This window comes from Orbicella faveolata, unplaced genomic scaffold (genome assembly GCF_042242905.1).
Source record: "Orbicella faveolata isolate gen_17 unplaced genomic scaffold, um_ofav_v1 contig_36, whole genome shotgun sequence".
NCBI lineage: Eukaryota > Metazoa > Cnidaria > Anthozoa > Scleractinia > Merulinidae > Orbicella > Orbicella faveolata.
Genome location: NW_028301565.1, coordinates 9,102,501 through 9,121,911, shown reverse-complemented (window position 1 = coordinate 9,121,911; position 19,411 = coordinate 9,102,501). Strand labels below are relative to the sequence as shown.

General features: G+C 38.1%; 1 protein-coding gene and 1 long non-coding RNA gene across 26 annotated transcripts in view; one reads left to right on the top strand and one right to left on the bottom strand.

The window, feature by feature from the left end:
• Window positions 1-19,411, bottom strand: part of LOC110046578 (TNF receptor-associated factor 2-like) — a 74,019-nt gene that overhangs the window by 14,547 nt on the left and 40,061 nt on the right. For 10 of the 25 annotated variants that reach the window (XM_089274598.1, XM_089274595.1, XM_089274602.1 and 7 more), the window contains 2 exons: window positions 16,397-16,455; window positions 9,104-9,186 (listed from right to left, as the gene is read on the bottom strand). The gene's annotated coding sequence lies outside the window, so the exon portion shown is untranslated. Of the gene's footprint in view, window positions 1-4,653; window positions 4,718-9,103; window positions 9,187-9,330; window positions 9,431-16,396; window positions 16,456-19,411 lie in introns of those variants that run through there. The other 15 variants (XM_089274600.1, XM_089274599.1, XM_089274594.1 and 12 more) reach the window with 5 other exon arrangements.
• The window catches only part of LOC149102196 (uncharacterized), an 11,920-nt gene continuing 123 nt past the window's right edge, over window positions 7,615-19,411 (top strand). Inside the window, exons 1-2 of the long non-coding RNA XR_016202312.1 lie at window positions 7,615-8,002; window positions 18,332-19,411. The exon at window positions 18,332-19,411 is cut by the window's right edge and continues 123 nt beyond it. This is a non-coding gene — a long non-coding RNA (uncharacterized LOC149102196). The remainder of the gene's footprint in view (window positions 8,003-18,331) is intronic.

Genomic DNA, 19,411 nt, shown 5'->3' with positions numbered 1-19,411 from the left:
TATCCGACGTTAGCAGAATTCTACCTGTACTCTAATACAAATGCTGCATCTGATTGGTTGAGCTACTCGCATACTATCAGCCATTACTGAGTGCAGTGGCTGGAGGTCGTCTACATAATGACAACGTTTTCTACTTTTTCTAATGTTTTGAGGAAGGCTTAGAAATATCAAGGGATAATTTAATTCTCAAGAACACTAAAGCAAGGAAACTGACCATTATGCAAAATTTCTCAAAGAGCCGATGAGCGCACGAGCACAACTGTAAGTCTCAAAAAAGCAATTCAATCCGCGCGATTTTGCTAGAGCATGAGGTTTAATACTACGTTGAGAAATTATTGGAAATCGTTATTTGAAGGAAATCTAGTTAGAATACTACTAAAACAATTAGATTGCGAGCTCGAGATTTCTATGAGGTGATAGTTGATTCTGCTTTCGGCCTAATCAGCTATCTCCTCATAGAAATATCGAGCTCACAATCTAATTGTTAATTGGCAGCCACTCAGCCGTGCTCTATTGGAAATTCGCGAATCTGATTGGTTCTCTCATTGTTTTCTCTTTAAGAGTGCCTGCCTGTAAAAATCAAACAAATTCTTAATTTCGCGGCAAGGGTCGAAAATTCGATTTCTTTCATACTCTTATGGTAGATAGGCTAGGGCATGACAAAAACTACTGGATAGTTTTTTTGGCAAAATATCCTTTTATTTCAAAGAAATATGCAAATTACCAAATTCCGTTAAAATCGTTATTTCACGCACCATTTTATTAAGCAAGTTTGAGAGCCTCGCATGCAAAACCACATCATTCTTCCGTCTTTAAAACACTCAAATATTTTTGTGCAATGTTTAAATGTGTACTGGGTTGATTTTAGGGAATGTTGCGTTGTCTTTTTGGGTGCAAAATAATTAAATTTCGAAGACATGTATTTCATTCACTTAAAAGTACTTCGTGAATATAATTAATTTTCCCCATGTGCGAAACCTTCAAATGGATCAAGCTTCTGGTGGTTGAATTCCAGAAGGATGATCTACAGATTCCTGTAAAAATTTCTTTGGGCAAATGATTGTGAGCGACGCGAGAGCTTTTCAAAGTACGTCAAAAATGCAAATATTTGACCATCCGTCGTCAAATTTCAATTTACGGGTTAGACGTATAGTTTAGCATGCGCCACACGACTTGACCTATATTAAGTTGAAATAGACACAGAGCTGATAATTTCGAAATGTTCTAACCTTATTTGTTGTAAAAGGCAGGTCCAAAGCCGATTTGACGTGTTTCTCTCACCATTCGTCGCAGATAAAGCAGAAGTTTGCTTTTGTTTACACAAGGTTAACGTGCGATGTACACCGCCTACCGTCAACCTATTATTGGTCGAATACTATGAATCTGTGACCATCTTTCTGCGCTTATGAACATCACTGCATCTAAGTCTAAAACGGCTAAGTCATTTGTAGATAGTTGCTTGCTTTACGCTGCGCTAAAATATCGCGTTTGATCGATTGCTGACCATTGCTGATAAGCGTTTCGGCGCAGCACTATCTTACAGCCGTGATTTGTTCGTCACCCAATGCTGTCACGGCATATGCTGCACATTTTGATCTATTTTGTATAGAGTACTCTCAGGATAAGTGAAACAATTTAATCATTGTTCATCTGTTTGTTCATATATATAATAATATGTGTATATTTATATAATAGTGTTCTATAGTGTACGTGGCGTCGGTCCAAATCACGTTTGTTGTACGTTCTGACGTTTCAGACAACAGCTGATAAAGCTAGTGCCTGTACTTACTAGAATTTTAAGAAAATCGCCATAAACAGATTATAGATCAATAAAGCAAGAACTAGCTGAAATAAAAATAGGAAATCACAACGTGCCTAATTCGTGAGAAAAACAGACTAAATTTAATTAGTAATTACGTGAGTAAATAGCCCTGGCCATGCCATTTTATTTGGCGTATTTTGTTTGCTTAGTGGCGAGGCATTGGTATGTAACAGAAAATGGTGGACTGTTGTCGATACAGTCCAAAATTATCGTCAGTAAAATATTGTAAATAAAACACCTATTGACCGGTTACCTACGCGGCCACCATTTGGTCATTCCGATAAGGGTTTCATTATTGTCTTTACCCCTATTAAGCGGCCACCCCAAATTTAAGAACTTTGTTTTGGAAAGGGCGATGGCAGATAAGTGTCTGAAGTTGAAGGTGCATGACGAGTGATAATTCAAACACACGTCTATCATGATTGTCTTGAATTGACTCCATGTTCACCAAGAAATTTATAGCCCGACAGTGAAAAATTAAATATTCAAGGTACACCAACCTCTATTTAAGCGGCTAGCCCCATTAAGCGGTCACCACCCATTTCCCCGAGGGTAGCCCACTGTATTACATGTAAACCAAAAATAATTGCATAGCGCGAAAAGACCTAGGTATGAGTTTAGCGTTACAGTATTACGCAGTGTAGGTAGCAGTGGTCCAGTAAAAGATAACAACAGGGGCAATGGTAAACTATTCACTCTCTTCATTTCTTAATTCAATCTCTTCCTACTCAACACGATTGTGTGCTCCCAGTGATTCCAAGCCTTACGGAGCCTTACGTATTAGGATAGAAATTGTCCTACCCCTACCCCCTAAAATGGGATGACAGCATTGCGTGACGAACAAGGAAACGCTGCAAGCAAGGATTCAAGCCATCAAACCATGATGATCAAACGTAATATTTTGGTGTAGTGCAAAGCAAGCAACTATCTACAAATGACTTAGCCGTTTTAGACTTAGATGCAGTGATGTTCATAAGCGCAGAAAGATGGTCACAGATTCATAGTATTCGACCAATAATAGGTTGACGGTAGGCGGTGTACATCGGACGTTAACCTTGTGTAAACAAAAGCAAACTTCTGCTTTATCTGCGACGAATGGTGAGAGAAACACGTCAAATCGGCTTTGGACCTGCCTTTTACAACAAATAAGGTTAGAACATTTCGAAATTATCAGCTCTGTGTCTATTTCAACTTAATATAGGTCAAGTCGTGTGGCGCATGCTAAACTATACGTCTAACCCGTAAATTGAAATTTGACGACGGATGGTCAAATATTTGCATTTTTGACGTACTTTGTTAAGCTCTCGCGTCGCTCACAATCATTTGCCCAAAGAAATTTTTACAGGAATCTGTAGATCATCCTTCTGGAATTCAACCACCAGAAGCTTGATCCATTTGAAGGTTTCGCACATGGTGAAAATTAATTATATTCACGAAGTACTTTTAAGTGAATGAAATACATGTCTTCGAAATTTAATTATTTTGCACCCAAAAAGAAAACGCAACATTCCCTAAAATCAACCCAGTACACATTTAAACATTGCACAAAAATATTTGAGTGTTTTAAAGACGGAAGAATGATGTGGTTTTGCATGCGAGGCTCTCAAACTTGCTTAATAAAATGGTTGCGTCAAATGACGATTTTAACGGAATTTGGTAATTTGCATATTTCTTTGAAATAAAAGGATATTTTGCCAAAAAAACTATCTAGTAGTTTTTGTCATGCCCTAGCCTATATACCATAAAAGTATGAGCGAAATCGAATTTTCGACCCTTGCCGAGTTATTTTCCATTTTTATGGACAGGGACTCTTAACAATTAGAATACGATCCTGAGTTTTCTATAAGCGAATAGTCAACGAGACGTATCCGAGTTGACTATGCACATGGAAAGTGAGGGCGAGTAGTCTAATTGTTAATTAGTATAAATCTCGTATAAATCTGGCTAGTGTTTTATCTCGATTGCCGTTCTCTGGTCGGCTACGCTACTGACTACCTATTCTGTGTAAATGATGCGTAGCCTAGCGATGTGTTGTTAAAAAATAAGGAGGTGGCCGCTTCTCGATCTCTATGCACCCTCGTCAACTACCAAGCGATAGAAGTACTTACTTATTTTTACGTGATGCGTGATTGGTGAAATAAATTCTCTGTGATGCGGGATTTATAGAAAAATTCAGCGTGATTGGTACCCCCCTTTGCCACCCTCATAGAAATTTCGAGTTCGTAATCAAATGTTAATGAGCATAAGGTGGCTTCCAAACAATAAGAAGACTAAAGAGACAAGCGCAGTGGAGAACAATCACGAATTCAAATCAGCAGATCAACACCCTCATCAGCTTCTTTTAGCTTGTTATTTTATCAGTACTCGGCTATTACTGATTGCTCAACAAAGCTCTCTGAACTAGAAAATTTGAAAAGAGAATACGACTGGTCGTTAGCAAAGAAAAACTATTCTATTTTTAAAGACAAGCATTAGGAATCACGAATATGTATTTGTTCTGCTTAAATGAACATAGCGAACACAAGGAATAAGAATGTCCAATAGTGCGTAGTACTTTGATCAAATGATTAAAACTGCTTTTAATGTTAAACACTTTTAAATTTTTAAATTCCTTTAAACCTTGTTTTTGCAACTTAAGTGATTCTAAGCACTTTCAAAAGGAATAATTAGTAATTTCCATCGGTGGAATGTCAAGTCATTTAACAAGTCATTCAAACAAATTAGATGGTTGACCACACAAAGCATTACACTTGAGTTCGAAAACTGCGATAAGCAACTTACAATAAATCTGATAAACGTTTAAGAATACGACAGTGGTAATTTATACGTACCAACAGTTGGTCACGACACTCCTTCTAACTTTTGATGGAAATATTTTTATTTGAATGAACTGCTAAATATAATTATGACTTAATGCACCAATGACATCGATTGACGTAATAGTCACTATTGATTCGTCTATAGATCAACAGGCAGCTGTGCTCTGTCATTGTTTGTGTCGTTTGTTTTCTTGTTGTCAGGAGCGACAACGCTTATTTTACCACAATTCCTACCAATCTCGCAATCTCATTGGTTAATTTACCGTTGTCGATAAGAGTCTAGACAACGCTGCTCTCGTCAATGTGTCACGCGATGCCTTTTACGGAAACTCAACCCGCAACAGCCAGCCTTTTTCTAACGACCGTCGCCGAAAGCCAAAGAATCGGATATGATCTGGTACGTGAACAGCCCTCTCGGAGTGAATACGCTAGCAACAACGATGAAGGAAATCTACCTTGGCGCTGGACTGTCCCAGACGTACACTAACCACTGTGCGAGCAACCGCCATCACACTATAGTCAAACGCCAACGTCCCTTCAGGCCACATCATGTCCATCTTGGGCCATGCTAACGAGCAAAGCATATCAAGTTATAACTCCAGACCATCTGTAAAACAGTTGAAGAACTGCTCCAATATCCTCTCAAATGCTTTAGTTAGTAAAGAAGCGAGTTTAGCAGTTGTTCATGTTCCAGTGACGCCAGCTTCGAGTTCGATTTCGTATTCTGCCTCAAACTCCAGTACTTTGGCAATCGCAAATGGCTTCTTCCATAGCTGCAGCATTGCAAATGCCAATGTGTATGTTTTGCCGCAAATTCATTATAATTCTGCTTGAACATTTGCAGTAACTGAACAGTTGAAGTTGTATTTTCGTGAATAAACGTTCAACTTTACGGTCGTTTCGCTCGATTCAGAATTCTTTTGATAGCTTTTTCTTGTTGTAATAGCCATTCAGAAACGCTTATTTTGGGGAATAAACCAATCAGATTGCGAGAAAGTTATAGACAACGCTTGCTCTTTTTTTTGCGCCTCGTGAGTCCACAACATTTTGACCACTGTCATGACGCATACTCGTTGTCGATTAGGGTACAGACAACGGTAAACCACATTCGATTTGTTAAAGGGCCCATTAACTTGCGTCAGCCTGAGCGCGGAAAACTTAAACAAATCAACAACTTGCAAATTCGGTTACATTTTAGATGTTTTTTCTCTGTGTTTAACAAAATTCAAAGTAAAAAAGTACAAGCAAAAACAAACTAAGCTGCGCCTCGTGAGTCCACAACATTTTGATCACTGTCATGACGCATACTCGTTGTCGGTTAGAGCACAGACAACGGTAAACCACATTCGATTTGTTAAAGGGCCCATTAACTTGCGTCAGCCTGAGCGCGGAAAACTTAAACAAATCAACAACTTGCAAATGCGGTTACATTTTAGAAGTTTTTTCTTTGTGTTTCACAAAATTCAAAGTAAAAAAGTACAAGCAAAAACAAACTAAGAGAAAAACAGAATAACAAGCGTAAAAGAAGAAGAAAACCATCTCTGTGTTGCTTTCGTGTGCTTCGTTTGGGCTTATCGAGCCGCTGGTAGTGTAAACTGCGCACGCGCTGATAGGGTAACTTCCGACAGACATCGCGGGCACTTCCGGTTTCTTTAAATGCTGAAGGAAATGCAGTTTTTCATTAAATCCAGCTTTTTTCGACGAGTAACGATTTTACCCAACGTTGGAAACATAGCTATACATTCCTTTTGTAAAATCATACTTTTTTCAGAAAATTACGAATTTTTCAATACTTTGAAATTCTCTCAAAATCCGACCTTTTAGAAATGAAACGAAAGCTATGCATAGCGAAATAAAGATGAAAGTTAAAATACTAAATCAAGGGAAAAACTTCCGATTAAGTAATATGCTTGGGAGCCTTTACATTTTTTCAGAATGAGTCACATGACCATGGGCGTGGCCTGATGACATCATTACTGGTGTTACTGATCATGAACTAGCCAAAAATGACAAGGTTATATGAGAATAAACTTTCCCTAGCAATGGTTTAGAAATATCAGTTAACGGGCTCAATCATTTCATTTTCACAATTGATACGTTTTTCTTAACATTTAATACTATCAACAAAAAAATTATTGAAATTTATTTTTGAAATTACTGACCTACAGCGAATAAAGCTCTATAAGCGATATACCATCCCGGCAATAGAAAGGGCCGCTGCAGATTTTTTAATGTAGTCAACAAAAAAAGTTTCTGAAATTTCACGGACCATTGGACTTCTAAGGGCCGATTTACACGGTACGACTTTGTCGCATGCGACAAGCTTACGACAGACCTACGAAAATGAATTGTTTTTTGTAAATCAAACCTCCAACTTGCTTGCGACTGTTGTGTACGTCAAAAAAAAAGTAGGATTTTAAAACATGTTTTAAAACGCTGCGACAATCGTAGCCGAAGTCGATGGAAAATGACGTATTTTGTGACAAATTTCTACTGAGTAGAGGACGAGGTGAAGTTTTCTTGCGTGAAAATGGCGTACGAACTTGATGTTGACTGATTCACATGAACACGTTTCTCTAAAAGTACTGAACGGATTAAAGCGAAAAACATCTCTTTAGAAAGTTTTTTTTCAAAGCGCAGGACAGCTAAAATATTTTTTTACAGTTTGTTAGAACCTTTGCTCCGAAAATCCAGGTGCAAACGTTTGCATATTTAATTTTGTAAGTGAAAATGTCGAGCGCGTGTAAATGGTCCTACGTCATGTCGTAGGCCTGTCGTAAGCTTGTCGCATGCGACAAAGTCGTACCATGTAAATCGGCGCTAACCGATACTTACAGATTATTTTGTATAAAGGTAAGCGCCCATGCTCAACAGAGTAAAATCACTGTCGGGATGTTATTTTTCACCATTCGTAACATCACGTGATAGCCCCATGATGATTGGTTTTCTTATTATATTTCAGTGCTAATTATCTATGCCTCGTGTTTCGTTCGGACGATGCTTTGCTGATATAGGTAGTGCACTCAACCAAGGGGCAGAGAATGGCCAAATAACACCAAAGAAGGAAAAGGTGATCCTTTACCTGTTCAAACCAATTTCAGGATATTCTAGCAAGTTCACTGAGTTTGTCGTGATCAAAGAAGCAAGCGAAAACTGTTGCGGAATGACTACGCCTCTGAGTAATTCATTTAGTTTTACTACGAAGTTAGAGAAGTAATACGACGGGTCTTCGTCGAGTCTATACTTTCCGGATCTAAAATCCGCTATTACCACTTATCTAAGAAGCCTATGATGCTCTGAAATTAGTCATCAATCCGTCTAGATGAGTTCGGGACGCCGCGAATGCAATCAACTCCGGCCGGTAAGTGAGATGTCTTGTTTATAAAACAACCACGCAACTGTACTTGCTTTTAGAAGGTATCGACTAAAAAGTAAGCGCTAAAGGATACAGGTCTCTCGATTTCTTTATATGTGTTTACTCCATCGCCTGGATAACTCGGCGTTTGCGCGGATGAAAGATCGGCTTATCGACACTAAAATTTTGGTTAATGTTTTAGCATTGCAAAGGTTAAAGAAAACACCGATACCTGTCATATCTTAGTTAGTTCATTTTTCCATTGAAAACACTAGAAAACCGATATTGTTTGTGAGATAGAAGAAGAAGCACGATGTCAGCATGTTTGGTATTTTTAATCCTTTAAGAATAATATTTGATGGAAAGTACATTACACGTCACGTCCTGCTCAACAAAATGTCTATTATGCAAAATAGAAGTTTACAATTCTAACCAATCAGTTTGCTGCATGAAAGTGAAAATTAATTCAAAGCTGTCAACAACCTGATAAAAAAAAACATGCTGCTACGATCTTCGCTTAAAATCCTTTATATATTGATATTTAAAAATGGAAATAATTCGCTTATTCGCGATTGATTGAAATTGTTCGAAGAGGAATCAATCTGTATTCTTAAAAATAAAGAAAGCAAATGCAAAACGGACCTTGCTATTAAAAGTTTATATGTATAAATCTTTTCCACGAAATATTCAAAATGGTTTTGGGTATTTTTAGTAAGATGAACAAATTTGTAAGCCAGTGAGTTTTTATCACACAATTTGATCAGTTTTAGACGTTTAAGTATTTTCTCCAACTTCCCAGCTTACTTATGTCCTTCTGAGTGACATGGAATATTCGGCTTACATATTATTCCATTTTGTTCGGACTAGGAAATATATCGTCCACAAATTTTACATATTATTATATTTATCCCCTTTTAAAACGAAACTTATTGTCTTACACTGTACGATTTTTATTGTACATTCCAATTATATATTCTAGAACTCGAGGTAGTCAGTAGTCAGTCTATTACCATTACCATCTCCATCTCCACAAAATGTAACATTTAAACAGAAGCATAAGCAGTCCAAGTCGTATTAGATGCTTACGTAAGCACAAAACCATTTTACCTTAATGTTTCGTTTCTCTTTTCACATCTGTCGGTGCTGCTCGATGCTTGAGATCACCACTGAAGTGTATTCACGGACAAGACCTTGAAACAAGCCAAATATGTAGCTATTAAGACGTGCCTTGCTTTAGATAAGCATTTGAATCTGTACGAATTTGTATCTGTGCGTCTTGTGGCGTTGTGCTTATTCATCGACTGACGCAGAAAGTTGCTACACCAAATGCTCACATTGTCTTCGCACGATTTTTGCTCAAGAACTCCGTCTTCCCGATTCATAAATGTCCCTATTAATTTCCACCATGAAAGGAGACTTTCTTTGAATCGACGATCAAAATTTAAATCAGTAGGTCCGCAATGCACCATAAGCATTTGCATTTGAAATGCAATTTGCAATAAATAAGCTCAAGTAAATTTTTCAAAATCTACGAAAAATTGTAGTCTTTGAAAAATTTACAAGTGCTTGTTTATTCCAAATTGCAATGTCATCGTAGCGTAAAGGAAAAGGGAACTGTCACAAAAGCCAAATCTTTGTTTGTGGGGGGCTTGGAAATTTCCCCAAAAAAATCTTCGCACAGAAAAAACTGCCCAGACTTTTTGCCACAAAAATTCAAAGGCCCGAGGTCCATGATTGATAAGCCCACCTTCTTAGAGGGAGGCGTGGGGGGGGGAGGGAGGGGGGGAAACAACAACTAAGGTTTTCTCTTTCCTTTAGAAGAAAAAAACATTCACCATTTTCACTTAAGTTCGTTATTGGGCCTCACTCTTCGCACAGAAACCAACGATGATCACTGCAAAAACCATCCGCGTTAAGGCCTCTAGGCCTCCTGTTGAGTTCAATTTTCGTCTAATTTTGTCCGCCATTTTGTTTCTCCGACGCCAATTTTGTCCGAGCTTTTTTCAACTTCACTTTTTCAATTTCACCTCTTTGCACTCAATTTCACTTCTCTGAACCGATAAAATTGCACTAATTTGATTAATTGACGTGTTCTTAGCCAATCAGAGTACAGAAATTGTTGCTTGTATACTGTTAAAGGAGCTACGTCACGGTTTGCGCATGTTGAAAAGTTTAGCCTCAATTTTTCAAATTCATCGTTTTCAATCCGTGTTAATCTTCTCCATCCTTAGCCATCCTTGTTCCTTTATGGTTTATCATTTTCTCTTTGGTGTTCTTCTATCTTATTAAACTGTTATTTTCAGGTTTCCTACCACTTAAAGGTAATTTTGTATGTGGCCAAAATAACTCAAAATACCGTGACTGAGCTCCTTTAATGTAGATTACGCGCATGACTTTTTTCCCCCAGAGGTCCTTTAACTGCAAGTGAAATGGAATCTGAAGCTCTTCAGAGGGGCAACAATTGAATAAAGGCTATACATAAAGTAGCTAACGACCACCAATTTTCAATCTCTCAGAAAAGTTTAAAACAAAAACTTCAACTGTAACTCTCTAAAATGAGGATGCGGACGGCGGGCGGCGGACGGCGGGCGGCGGACGGCGGACAATAAAAAAGGTCGTCAATAATACCTGAAACATGGAACATTCCGGAACATCCCGAACATCGAATAATTATAATAATTATGAAAAAAAGTATGTAAAATTACATTTTCAAACTTAAATTAAACAAAAATACATTGGTATCAGCTCGGAATATATAAAAAACAAAACAAAACAAAAACATGAGAAAAAAAGGGAAAAAAAGAAGAAAAACGAAAATGACCGCAATGAGTGATTGGAAGATAAAACCATTCCTTCCAGTCGTTCTGCATCAGTTTAATCACGTGACTGTCCCTTATTCCCAAATTTCGTTCTTCATAGAAAACCAAGATGGTGGTGTTCAAACTCTTTAATCAGACCGAAAAATATGGGTACACGAGTGCGATTTCTTTATTCAATTCTTCACGTCAATTCAAAGATATGCGTATACACGATTTCTCATGAAGAAATAGTTTCTCCATGAAATAGAAATAGAAACTCTTCGGCATTGAGTTTCTTGTCCAACTTGTTCAGACTGCTCGAGCTCTGATGATTTATTATTAATAACTCGCTTGTTACTCGGGCTTCCAGAAAGGCTGGGTCTGCACTTGGTGGGCCATAGTGCCAGGCGGCTAGCGGAGAGCGCGAAAACTGGGGATGGTAATTGCAACCTTAAGATGGAACAGTGACAAAACTATGGCTACTGACTTAACAAGCAACTGTATGATGCTCAGACGAACACCTCAGATGTTGAAGAAATCAGGGATAAGCAAAGTAAACACAATGAATTACCTGGCATTCATTGAATGAATGAAGGAAGGAAGGAAGGAATGAATACTTTATCAAACCTCCCAAATGGGGCTTTTCAGGAACAATTATAATTATAAAGTAATAATTTACATAGCTATTTAAATTATTTACAAGATTAAAAAATAAAAAAACTACTCATCACTATATCAATTACATCCTAAAAAATCCCTTAGAAGTTTCATTGTACGAATCGTCCATGTTTGCGCTGAAAAACAGAGTGCTGTAAACCACGTGACGTAATTGGCGGGGAAGAAGAGGAGCCTGCACTCATTGTGATCAGTTGAATGAATACCCGACGCTCCCTGCCCCTCCCCTATCGACTCCCCTACCCCCCAAAATATCTTTCCTTAATTCGAGCTGAAACCAGTTTATTTTGTTTATTTTATTTTTATATTTTTCTCATAATTATTATGGTTATTCGATGTTCCAGGATGTTCCGGAATGTTCAGGGATGTTCCATGTTCCTGGTTTCATCGACGGCCAATAAAAAATAACAATAATATCCAGAAAAACAAGAAGATCTTTAAGATCTTACAACTGCGCTTTTAAAATTTACTGTTTTGGTAGCATGAGTGACCCGAAGGAAAAAAAACGAAAAAAAAAAAAAAACTATCGGTTTTGAACCTATTTCAAGCAAATTTGGCACACCGGAAGCTGAGAAAATTACTCTATTTCCGGCCATCAGTTTTCTTTTCGTCATATCCCCCTCTCGGGAGGGTTTTATAAAGTTAGCGAATTAGCATACAAGTCACCGTAATGGTGATTGCTGTCGGCGAAATGTTTATTTGCTAAAAAATTGCGGCCAAATCTTTCGGAGATGGAAGTCAGGACATTTGTAAGGATACAGAAAGTAATTTGGGACCAGTTGCTGGCTTGTAAGGCTGAAATTATCCAGAAGTAAGGTTTTTTTTTTAACTTGAACGTAACGAAGGCCACGCGGTGAATAAATTATCGGCTCTTCTCACTGTCTCGTTCTGTTTTTTGTTTCGTTCTCTTTTGGAGCCCGCCGAGGTCATTTTTTTCGTCTAAATAACCTGAGAAAAGTTCGAAAAAGATGTTCCTTTTCAATTTTCAGCTCTCAGGCAATAATCCTGGATTTTTTTGACCGAAACGTAGGTTCATGTTATGTTGTATTTCGGTGGCTATGGGCGACCGTCGCTTCCATTGTCGACTCAAGCAATGAAACGAGGTTACAAAAAAAAATCTAATAATATTTAGTTCTTGTTTTGTTCGATTTCGTTGAAATTTTAATATGATGAAGCTGGATTGTTAAGGAATAGATTTTACTATTGCCGATATGAGGTGGCTATTAACGCTAAAGTGATATATCGCTTCGAAGTCAGGGTTTTGAAGAGATTTTTTTGCAAAGCGTGAATCTGGCGTGACTTTGTAATCTGAGATTTTTGTTGACCCTGAAGAAACAAGGTTTGGCGAATAAACATTACAGATTGCGTAATTCAAAGTTGGCCGAGTCGAGGTCTGCGTCTGGTCTCCGACGAAAAACAAGAAGATCTGTTAGATCTTATAACCGCGCTTTAAAAATGAAACGGTTCGCTTAGCACTACCGTCGGAACGCAGTGCACATTCCAAAGCAGTCATTGATGATTCTTTTCTTACTGTAGACGTCACATCACTTGATCAACACAAACTATTATTGCACCATCAGTGGTAGCCGTTGACAAATCTCCGATGACGTAATGGTCTTAATCTAGAACTTTCTTCGGGATATGTATGGGCATTAACGATATGAACGACACAATAATAACACTATTAACAACAGCTTTCTTTCTTAAAAGTCATAATTAAATTTGATTGGTGTTTTCCACGAGTAAAGGGCTAGCAAAGTAGTCACACAAGTCATATAAAAAAAACCCTATCCCGACCGATGTATCGATTTTGGTCACTTCAGTGACCACAGATCGCAAACATGACAGAAAATTGGCGTTACTTTTGATTCTCACCAAATTTGTCATATCCCCCCTCGGGAGAATTTTGTTAAGTTAGCTAATTTAGTATGCAAGCCACCGTAATACGGCGGTCGCCGCGGCGAAATGTTTATTTGCTCAAAATTGGGGCAAAATCTTTCGGAGATGGAAATCAGGACATTTGTAAGGATACAGAAAGTAATTTGGGACCAGTTGCTGGCTTCTAAGGCTGAATTTATCTAGAAGTAAGCTGTATTTTCGTTTTCGTGCCGAAAGCCACGCGATGAAATATTATCGGTTTGTTCTGCTGTCTTGTTCTGTTTTTTCTCTTGGTCTTTTTTGTAGCCCGCCGAGGCCAGTCTTTCGTCTAAATCAGTTGGAAAAAGTTCGAAAAAGATGTTCCCATTCAAGTTTAAGCTCTCAGGCGATAATTCTGGAGTTTTTTGGCCGAAACGTTGGCTTTGTTATGTTCGTGTTTTTCGGTTGCTATGGGCGACCGTGGCTTCCTTTGTTAGGTCAAGTCTGGGGAGTGAGGTCACAAAAAAATTCTAATTCTGGTTTTGTTAGATTTCGCTGAAATTTTAACACGATAAATCTGGATTGTTAAGGAATAGATTTACCGCCTGCCAATGTGTGGTAGCTATTAACGCTTAAGTGATATATCGCTTCGAAATCAGGGTTTTGAAGAGATTTTTTTGCAACGTGTGGGTTCGGCGTGATTTTGTAATCGAAGGTTTTTGTTGACCCCAGAGGAAAAAATATCCGGAAAAGGTCATTTCATCGATGATTCAAACGAATATAAATATGTATATATTCCGAGCGAAATTTCTGCTGAAAAAATATAATTTTTGACGAACGCTGGGTTTTTAATTTTTTTCCCGCGAAAGTCAGTATCGGAGATGAGATTTATTAATGTTTCAACAGCTTTTGGCGAGTAAACATCACAGGTTGCGTGACTCAAAATTTGGCCGAGTGAAAGTTTGGGTCTGGTCGCATACAAAACGAAAGAAAAACCACGGGTAAACCATGAACCGCGCTCGGCCCATGGCCGCGCGGTTAAAAAAACAAACCACGGGTAAACCATGAACCGCGCTCGGCCCATGGCCGCGCGGTTAAAAAAATAAACCACAGGTAGAACATGAACCGCGTTCGGCCCATGGCCGCGCGGTTAATAATAAAATAATTAAAAATTGACCTCACTATTAATCGATACATCTTCGAATCACTGCCGGAAACTGTTTCAAAAATTGCAAAATCATCATGTTCCTATTTCATCCTTGAGCATAGGCGTACGGGCCGGGGCGACGGGGAGGAGGGCTGCAGCCCCCCCAGTTACAGAAATTTTTGACATTTTTCGGGCAAAACGCTGATGATTCGGGCAAAAGTATTTGGGAGAAAACATTCTTTAAGGTAGTCAAAGCCAGGCTTGTAGGCTACTTTCTCTGACGTTTGCCTTGTCAAGACGGCGTTAAAGTCAAATGATCTAATGCTCCGGGAAATCTGTCTTGAAATAGCCATATATCCACGAGATGGATATTGCTTCCATCAACAAACCAATGAGAGAATCAAAGCAAACTAAGACCTAGCCTTGTGTTTAGTTGTGGTTGCTCTGAAAAGACCCGTTTTGAATGGCTCCACAAAGAGCCGTTTTAAATTTTCTTCTCGTACGAGGAACAATTTACTGCTTCTTTTATAAGTTTCTGATTTTACTAGGGTGTCGATCGAGGTCATATATAGAGTATGCGAGGTTTCAAAATAACTACAGTGGAATCCCCATTTCTCAAACCCTCACTTTTTCGAACCAAAAGTCGTTTCCCTATGTCAACCAAAAGTCGTTTCCCTATATATATGTCCTTGAGCTTATAGATGAATTTATAACTTAAGCTGGATATTGACCTGAAGACAGTGATTTGATAGTTTTCAAAAATCTTCAGAAATTGCAGAAATGCAATTTGCGTACTCATGTATAATCTCGGTATCTTTTTTATTTCGTGATTTTTGACTAAAGGGGAACTAAAGATGCTGGTTTCTGGACTGGTGTCTCCAGGACAGATTTAAACTCGAACTAACAATTTCCCTGCCACCTTATCACGTCGTATCAGTTTATTTTGTAAACAGGAAAATTAATTAAGTTAAAAAGTAAATAAACTTTATTCTTATATCTTTTTTGCAATCAAAACGCAAGCAAAATGCGTTTTTGAAATAAATCCAGCGCGGTATAAAATGATTTTGGACTATACATATGTTGTTATTGTCGTTATACGCCGAGGGATTTATTTCACAAACTGATTTTGCTTGCGATTTGGTTGCAAAAAAGATATAAGAATTAAGTCTATTTGTGCAATTTCGGAAGATTTTTGAAAATTATCGAACGCTGTCTTCAGGTTAATATCTTTAGTGATAAACTCGTATATAAGCTCAAGAATGAAACGAAAATTGTTGCAATTTTCGAAACTTTCCAAACATTTTCCGACGAGTTTCGGTAATGATTCGAAGATGTATCGATTAGCAGTGATGTCATTTTTAATTAATATTTTTATTTTTTTATTGTCCGCCGTCCGCTATCCGCTGTCGTCCGCATCCTCGTTTTACAGAGTCCGGCCTCTTTCAACCTTTCGATTTTCAATGAGACACCATATTGCGAATACTTCGTTATTATAGCCACTTTTTGCGGAAAGCAAACGCTTTTCGGGAAGGGCTGAATACAATTTGCAAACCTGTAGTCCATTATTTTATCTCAAGACTCGCCAAACCAACACAAAAGCAAAGGAATTGAAAACGTTTTCTTACCTGACGAAACTAGATGTTCAAAAATTAATGCTATTTGAAAGTATCTTTCGAATGTTATTTGTCATTAGCATATGGTGCTGGAGATTACGGACAAACGAAAGTCACTGTCCTTCATTAGATAGAATAATCATACACTGCTGCACGCTAGATATTAAGACGTTTTTCATTTGCGCATACATATAAACATTTGTTAATTCGTATCAATTCGTATTTCGCTCTGCGTGTATTTGTATCGAGCACTCCTACAATTGTGTGGAAACGGTTTTGTGTCTACGACCATCGCAAATATTATACTTACCTAGGTGTTTCTTGTGTTATCCCCAGTATATGTCTTCCTTGTCTTTGTGTCCGTCTCTGCTGGAAAGGTAAAATAACAATGCAGCATAATCAAAATTGTTCTAATTTTCTCTACTGGACTGAAGGAAACTGAAAGGAAATCTAACCCTTCGAAATTTTGCATGATTGGTTCAGTAGATCTGACAGGTAAAGAACAAAAACCGAAATTAGCTTTAAGCAATAAACTGGTTATTCAAGTTTTTTTAACACAACTGATCACCGCTAACCGCTAACTGTTTACAATTTTACAGCTCAATAGTGTGCTTCGTTTGAGAACTAGCGTAGTTTGAATTTCAGAGTTATGGCGGTGCGTGACACAAAGCTACAATCGCATTTGTCGAAAAATATATATTCCAGGCGTTAACTAGTGAGGGGGTAACTGACAATGTAATGGATACGCTTTATACAATCTTACGGATTTAGTTGAGATACTATTTAAAGGAAACGGCACTATAAAGAAAACTGTCAATTTTTAATTTAATTACATCTTTAGAAATTAAACTATTTGTCGGCCGTGGTGGCTTAGTGGTTAGTGTGCTGGAGGAGAGTAGAGTGAACTTTGTTTAAATAGGGTAGCCCATTCAGCTGCAAGGCTGGTCTCCATAGGGGCCCTGTATCTAAAAGTTATACAGATTAAAAGCCTAAAATACCATTATAAAATTTAAAAACATTTACAATCAACCAGCAAAATTATATATACACCGGATCGAGTTGCCTGGGTTCGAACCCTCACCGAGGTTGTTATGTTGTTTTCTTGGGAAACGTACAAAGCCTCTCTCTACACTGAGAAATATAAATGAGTACCTATGTGATGTTGAAGTAAATTTAAATTCTCCCAGAAGCGTCTTAAGAAGCCGGACAAAAACTCAGACCTAATGAGCCATTAGGCTCTGAAAAGGCTTTCAACTTAAAAAAAAAAAAAAGATACTGAACAAAATTGGACATTTCTGTAAATAAGTATCTAGGAAACATACGTGATGAACATTGGGTTGGACTTGAGGATAACTGTGATGGACGTTCTGGTCCTGAAACGTCTTAGTAAAAGTTTTCAAAATGATAACAACACTGGGAGAGTCTTACGTTGCCCTTCATAGAGAGAATGACCTGTAAAGTCCAACAGGTCAATTGACATTCAACAGGTAATACGTGTGGAAACGGACTGCAGACTAAGTTATCTATTTATTTGAAGTGGGTGGCTATCAGGAGAAAGTAGGCAATACTGATGCTCTCACCCTAAAACGTGTAAAAGCAACATCTTCTTATGGCAGTAAGAAGCCTCTTCATAAAACCGTATAATCTAACGTTTTTATACTTGTTTCAAAGTCAAGCGTTAAGCCTTCTCTTCTAAACATTTTACACATTTAGTGTTGTCATAGCAAACAGGGTGAGTGAGCGTTGGAAAAGAAATCGGTCCCGCATACATACTATATCATGAAAAAATTACTATATCATAGTAAGTTTTTAAAGTGTGCTAAACCTCTGATTTATATTCATCTTTCATTTTCGCTTTTAGGGATGTTACAAAGTCAGCCGGTGACAGGTTATGCATGTTTTTGTTTCGGTTTTTTTTTTTCTCAGTGTGTGTTATTATCACTACTATGGTACTGCCATTTCTTCACTTATCCCCGAAAGTCTAACTGTTCAAACAAGATAGGCAGATAGTTTATTGAGCTTTAAAATCTTACCTCGAGAGTTGAATAAGATAAAACTTTGCAATTGAATGCTAAAATGTGATCCATGAAAAACACGGATAAAAATCGTCTATATATAATTTCTGTAGAAAAAGCTATTCTTAAATCTGTTCGTTTTGCAAATAAGAACGTGATGTCTTCGACTATTTCTCAGATTGAAACTACATTTGTTTGACTCTGGTAAAATTTGTTTAATTTGTGCTCAGGATTATTACTGATGTCCAGCAAACATCATTTTGACTGTTTGGGACTGTCTACTACCAAAAGAGAAGATAAAGCCTAAAGGAAAAGACCTGGGAACGTGGTTGGCTCTGCACGAGACAACATTTACGTGACAAACGCATTTGATCATGCAGATGGCACAGCAAATATTTGTCAACAGTTCAAGTGCTTGAGTAGTGACTTTCGACAACAGAGACACGCAGAAACAAGGCAGGGCTGCTTAATCGCCCCCGAAAAATTTGGCGCTTACGAACGTATTTGCCACATTTTATGGAACGAGTCGTCTTTACGAGCAATATTTCGTATGTGACAACTTTTATTTGTCGCCTACTGAAGCTAACACGCCAGCTTTATCAATTTTCTTCGCGACTACACGAGCAAATCAGAATTGTCACATGAAATTGCTTGTGTAGACCAGGCGTAATTCTTATAGCGCGCCTCTGTAAGCCCTCCAGCTCGTCTGTCAGGTAGTCTTGGTATCGAATTAATGGATGCATCAGTTGGGCAGAGAATTCCCGATTGCCTTCGTCTTCACACAGTGCAGTGTCAGCGGTATGTCACAACACACGATGCGTGTGACGTCATAATTCCTCCTATGGTATCCCATCACGAGTTCAGTTTCAAGTCATATCCTGGCAAATATATTTCAGTAAAGGCGGGCCATAACAATTAACACAAGGTGAGAGAACTTAGTTGACCATAATAAGTGATATCTGTTTTCTCAACGAAGGAGAAAGGAGTGGCTAATACCGCGTGGTTACCTCAATAGCCAATTTGTGAATTTTTTTAAGCCTATCGAGTGCTAAATATGATACTTTGCATCAGGTAAAGTCCTGAGTCTATGAACAGCGAAGAACCTTACATCAATCTGACTGTCTTCATGGCCCCATGGTAAAGTCCTGAGTCTATGAACAGCGAAGAACCTTACATCAATCTGACTGTCTTCATGGCCCCATATAGACCCCATAAGGAGAATCCAGTGTGACCCTGTGTTGTGCTTATGTCACATGACAAGATGAAGTTGGTATGTTGTGCCAGTCAAATACATGGCAGTCGCTTTGATG